Here is a 6538-nt window from a genome sequence, read left to right as displayed (position 1 = left end):
TCATCCTACCTGCACTGCCGTGTGGTGAGACAATTCCGGCTACCCCAGCTTATAGGGGAAAATATAATCCAGCCATTCGGGCAAATCCCTCCCCTCTGCTTCCCTCACGTGGATAAGATGTGTAACTAAGGTGTACCCATATATGTTTAATGTGTTGTAATCACTCCTTTTGAACCTCCTGCCCCAAATTGCTTTGTTTTCCCCACAATAAACCTTGCTGTTGTTAGAAATTTAGTAAGCACTGAGCGAGTTATTCACTCAAAAAAGTCAGGACATAAGTTCCTGTATCCTCTGTGTGAGGCGATACCCACGTGTGGATCTCTCAGCAAATCCTGATAAGTTAATACACTCCAATAAGGAGATATAATAGGTCACGGATCGTGACACTCAGCTGCCATGAGAACCACTGGGAAAACAATAGTGGCAGTTTTTTATCAAAATTTCATTTTATCATGTTGCAACATCTCCTTGTTCTCTGGAGCAAATTACCTGAAGAGATTGTATTAAAGAATTTCTGGGCATTGTATTGAAGAATAATAATGGCAATTTCATGGTGATTTCACAGTATTAAGCATGCACCACACAAGAAAACTATGACAGCAAAATCCAATTTGTTACTTTTTCAACACTGAATTTTACATATCTTTGGTGTGCAATTAGTTATTACAAAAGTTTAATGGAAGTCTCTGTTTCTTCTTCCTCTTTGCATGTAGCACAGTCAGAATAAGATGTAACCAATAATTAAGTAAATTTGATTTGGCTTAGTACACAGGAAATTCAGGGTAATTCAAAACATTATCCATTAGCAACTTGTATATTCATACAGTACTTTGGTTATTTTTAGAAGATATAATATTTGAATATGCTATTAGAAAATAAAAACATTTTTCAGGTCTATTAGACTGATAAATTCTTTTGCCTGCATATAGAGAGGGCTGCATTAGGATTTTAAGGGAAGCTGTTGTTCAAATAAATGGAGATTGACCTGAAAAAGAGAAATGCAAATGGGAAAGCACCACAAAATCACTGTATGAAAGAATGATGCAGGATCTTTTCCAAAGAAGAAAAGGTGTCATGGGAAATTGGGGAAATTAAAGACAGATTTGGGCCTATCAGAGCCTAGAAGAGTGAATAGTAAGACTGAAAACAATATTTCAAATAGAAATGATGCAGAAAACACTAAGGCAGTGTATGGCTGGTTGCAGTTCTAATCTTTCTTTACTAAGGAGGAAGCTGGTACAGCAGCCAGATGATGATGCTCACAAGGGCTGTTCAATGGATCCAATTCTCTGTATGCAGAGAAGTTAAAAATTGAGGTGTAACTCTGAAATATGCAAGAGTATTGTCAGAAAGGATGAGAGGTGGAAAACAGTGTCAGGTATTACGTCAGGAAAGGATGCTGACAGCTGCCTGAACTGCTGCCACTTGCTCAAATGAAGGAACCCAGTATTCAGAAGGTAAATGTGGAATCTGGAAAGCTCTCCAGAAGATGGACACTGGCACACGTCCTACAAATTCATCAAGTCTAACACTTTGACAATGTTTTCTGCAGAAGGAAAGTGAAAAATAGAGGTCAGAGTTGTAATTTCTGCCAAAACTGAAGCCCAACGGAGGGCTCACATTCAAAGATTTCCCAAGACTTCCCCAACCACAGGAGGTTTAAATGTTTACTCCCCCAATACCCTGTCTCCACAGCCCCTGAATCCCATCCACAGACCCCAAATCACAATGTGTTTCTGACCTAAGTTTGATGGTGCTGAGATGTTTCCACCTGGCACAGCCTGCAGCGAAGAAATGAGCCATGCCCACCCTTGGCTTGGCAGATGGTTCCACCACTGCACTTCTAGTCAACATTGTCCCCCATCATCTGCATTTGCTGCAGTGGCAGTGACTGGTAAGCAAGCTGCTGTAACCACAGGGAGGTTGGCCCTGGTGGCTGTGCTCAGTGTATAACTTCCAAGGACACTACACGATGGAAGAACATCTCATTTCTGGATCAGGTCTATGTGTACAACAAAGGAGCCATGGCATGCACAAAAGTATAATTTCAGGTCCCCACAGAACCAGAAAAAATACCAATTTTGGTATATAAATGGTAACTGAAGCATCTTGGGGCTGGCAATTTTTGAGTGCAACAATTTAGTTCCTTAGCTCTGCTTTAGATATCAGGTCTTCATATTGACTGGAAATCTATTGGATTGTGTTTCATGGAATAGTCACTCAATCACAGAGGAATGGCATTCTGTGCATAAAGAACCAGGAATATTTCATTAACATCTCCATAAAAAGTGTTTTGAATGCTGTTTTGCCACCATGTTTGATAGATGAGCAAGCTACTCTTACATTCAGAGCTGCTACCTTTGATGTATATGTGCTCAATATGTATGAAACCAGACTGATCATTATAGAGTTCTGCTATTTCAGTCCAATTCTTCCCCATTTTCTTTGACTTCCCCTCTTTCCTCAGCATATTTGTTTGTAGCTGAATGAGTCTGAGCTGTCGTTTGGAGTTGCAAGGCTACATCTTTGATTCATGTGATGAAACAGCAACTGCAGCAGACAACATCAAGCACTGTCTGTGGAAATGCTGATTTACTATTGCCTGCCTTTGTTCTGAAAAAGACACTGATATAATGAATCTATGGCACACAAAGAAAGCCTGGACTAGATTTTCAAAATATTAGAGCTTGGTTTACAATATAATGAACTTTCATCTTCAAGTAGATGGACACATAGGATCTCTGTAAAAAGATTTCATATCCAAGCCACTGCTGCCCAAAGTCTAAATAATGATATGACATTGTGGCTGTACTTCGACCCCTCTCCTTCCCTGGATAAATAATTTGCAAGGAACTGAGGACTGCTAAATAAATTCCTGAATGAATAAATAAGTGCAATTGAAACTGTGAACTAAATGTTACACATTCTGTGAAGCTATAAAAATAATACAATAATGAGTGTGCAACCTATATGTTAGAATTATCTGTTTTCACATAAAAAATAGAATTACATTGTTCATTCTCCATGCATAACAGTTATAAGGATATATGTGGAAAACACAGGTAGGATGTAATCATCAGCATTATCCTGAAAAATGAATACTCACTAAAAGAAGACAGGTATTATTACAGCTGTCTTGGTCATCTGAGTTCAGTGTGGGAGGACACTGAGTGATGGCAACAACAAACACGGCGAGAAGGAGGGAGAGTCCTCAGTGTTTTGTGCCAGACTGAGTGCATCTGTCCTACACAACAACAATAAAATGGGAGAATAAAATGTAACACTGGGTTACCTCAAAAGGTGGTCAACAGAACAATACCAAGAGTTTTATTCCAGAAATGTGCAATATTCTCCTTGCCTTGGAATTGCTTCCAAGCATTTTTACATTTCCACATTAAAAATAACTACTGAAATGTCAGAGCTTGCGGTAGGTGATAAAACCCAAATTTCACTCTGATGGTTTGAGGATTTTTTGCAGAGAAAGGTTAATTGTCAATGGCTAAGAGAACCCATACTGGTCCTGACAGTGATAGCACTAGATGCAGATCTAATTTTCTGTAACTGGAGTTCATGAAAAATAAAATAGATTTTTATTTTTTTTTTTTCCAGTGAAGAGAGACTAGTCCTTTATTTAAGTCTTCTTACAGTGCTATAAAGAAAAAAACAACCTAAACAAATGTTTGCTAGGAAGAGTTTGCACATCCTGGATCGTGTATTTGCAGGGCATAATGGCTGGTCACTAGAGCACAAGATGACTTCTTTTATTGGTGGTTCATGCTCTACAGTAACATGTTTTCATTTTAATAAAGCAGCGCGTGTCCCTGAGCTATGATTAGTATGCGAATTTTCCAAGGTAAGCTTTCCTGTTTGAAGAGAATCACTTAATAGCTCACTCCGTTTTGCTATGCATTACCTTCTCTTTTTATACCACTGCTGTGTCCTCCACTGCATGACATAAGAACTAGAAAAAACAAGCAGGAAGTACCCTCATAAGAAATAAAAAAGATTGCTGAGGGTTATCAAAGCCACTTTGAAAGCCGTTATCTCCCAAATGGGGATCCTCACTGAAGTGACTTTGGGACTCCAGAATTTGTGTAGCCAAAATCCAGCTCTACACATGCATTAAAAACCAAGTTATAACCCCTTGGAAAGGCTATAAAGTTTGCTTTGATGTCTCAAAGTCATCGATACTGAGTCAGTGCCCCACTGCGGGGACTGGGATGGGAAACCGGCAAGTGCATGAGTGGGTGAGGCAAACAAAACCTGTGTGGGTGGGTGGAGAGAGCCAAAATGCACTTCTTTATGAGGTATTTTTGTCTGCCACTTTGACTGTCTGTATTTTGGGGGTCTTGAATACCTGAATGAAGCAGAGATGACAAGTTACTTTTGGGAGGCAGCTGGGGTTGCTACCACCACTAAGAATTGCAGCATTATTGCTGCTGAATCTGATCAACTCGTTGCCTAAACTGAGTGATTTGTCATTTCCTTCTAGCATGGAGATGGAGTGCATCTCAGAGCAAGTCAGCAGCTTGTCAAAACTGTGACTAATGAACAAAGGAGTCTGAAAAATGACTGAAGGAGTCTCTTTCCCTTGGCAGTTTTGCTCCATGTTGGGTGATGGCAGTGGCTGTGAGCTGTGGATGTCTCATGTTCTCTTCACTTCCTTTCTTTGCTGTGTCAAAAGGAACAAGGAGCAAAGCAACCAAGGGAGAAACCCAGGGTTGGGAAGCACTGCAAAATCGTTTTGAGTGTCTGGAAGTAATTGAGGACGAGCACGAGAGGAAAAATGAACACGGTGTTAAAAGCCAAGCAACTTACCCTGCTTGTGAGATTTTCTTTTAAAAAAATAATTTAAGATGCCAAATATTAGGTGTCATAAACTGAGGAGGCCCAAACTATGTTCCTTCTGTAGGATTCAAACATGTCTTATTTATTATTACTGGCTTTTACCTATTCAAAAATGGGCAAATTTTTTGATTAGTAAAATACATGCAATGTTTTGTCAGCAGATAAAGGAAACAAGGAGAATGATAAAGTAATTATATAATTATCAGTCTGACAATGATTCCAGGCCAAGTAAGGGAATGACTGATGCAGATCTCATTAAGCATAGAACTAAAAAATGTCATTAATGCCAATCAGACTCAAGTTTATAAAGACTAGATCATTGCCTAACTAATGAGGTGCCTCTTTGTAAGATTACACATCACTTAATGAAAAGTGAAAGTATAAGAAACATTTATTTTGGGTCCCGGATGCTTCAATTTAAAAAGTAAATTTAGAAATCAACCTGGCAAACAATGGAACAAGCTTGATTATCTCACAAGACTAATTACTGTGAAAAATCAGGATGTGGTGGCCCAGAGTATTTGTCTGAGGCTTTCTATTGGTCATGACCACACAATGCAGTTTGGACCAACACAAGAGGAGCAGGAAGGGAACACATGCAGCTCAGTTCCTGTGACTACGTTAGTGAGTGGTAACTTCTGAAGCCACACTACATTGATCACTTACAATGTTTACCCATATTCATTTGCTCATCTCCCCTTCCCTTCCTAGGCTCCATACTGTTCATTTTCTACACCTCTCTCAGTGTGAGTGATGCATCTACATGTGTAGCAGTCATGTTCATCTGATAAAAATCTTCCAATTTGTTAATTTTTAAGTTGTTCATCCTTCAGTGTATAGCACTGCACTTCTTCCTCTTAGGTTTTAAACAGTGTCTACTATTTATTTGTCAAATGTCATTCAAGACGTTCTCTGTGATATTGTTACCCTTTTTCCAATATATCCCATTTTTTCAACCAATCCCATTAGCATCTTACTGTTTTTCTCCAGAGGACTAGAGAAGACATCAAATAACATCAGTTCTTGGAGTGATTCCTCAGAAATTCCATATTTGAGTCTTAGAGCTCCTCACAGTGCAAATCAAAACAAACTTAAAAGCCTACCAGAAACTACATGGTGAACAAGATTGAAAATGTATTATTCAGGCCAGCAAAGAGAGATAACATTTGGGTTTTGGACACTGGTATAGAAAAACATACTTAAAACTAGAGATGTTTTTTAAAACAGTGACTAGAATTAATCAAGATGCTTTAGTGAATATTTAAAGCTGAAAACATTCTAATCCAAACAATATCTTCTAAGCAGCATGAGTTAATTCAAATCAGGAAATTAAGCCATGCCTGCTGGATTACATGATAATAATATTTTCTTCATGTTTTACAATCTATTTAGATAGACTGAAGATAGAGGCAGAATTCCTGACGGACTGAGAATATACCTACTCCCACTATGTCTACAAACTTTAAAGATGGACTCCACACACAGTCACCTTAGCATTCTGACCTTTTTTCCTGTCTCTTCTATAGAGTTATCTACAGCTCAGAGTGGATTTTTAATTTTATAGTTGCTCTCTACTATCCCTTTTGATGCTGCATTAAGTGATCTAATAATCACATATTGCTCCACACTTAGTGTGGACTGTCCTAGTCACACACACTGAGAATCCTTTGTTGTTTTTTTTTTGCTTTAA

Source organism: Chaetura pelagica, unplaced genomic scaffold, assembly GCF_000747805.2.
Source record: "Chaetura pelagica isolate M959 unplaced genomic scaffold, ChaPel_1.0 scaffold1045, whole genome shotgun sequence".
Classification (NCBI taxonomy): domain Eukaryota; kingdom Metazoa; phylum Chordata; class Aves; order Apodiformes; family Apodidae; genus Chaetura; species Chaetura pelagica.
The sequence above is the reverse complement of the archived record's forward strand: the minus strand, read 5'-3'. Positions refer to the sequence as shown.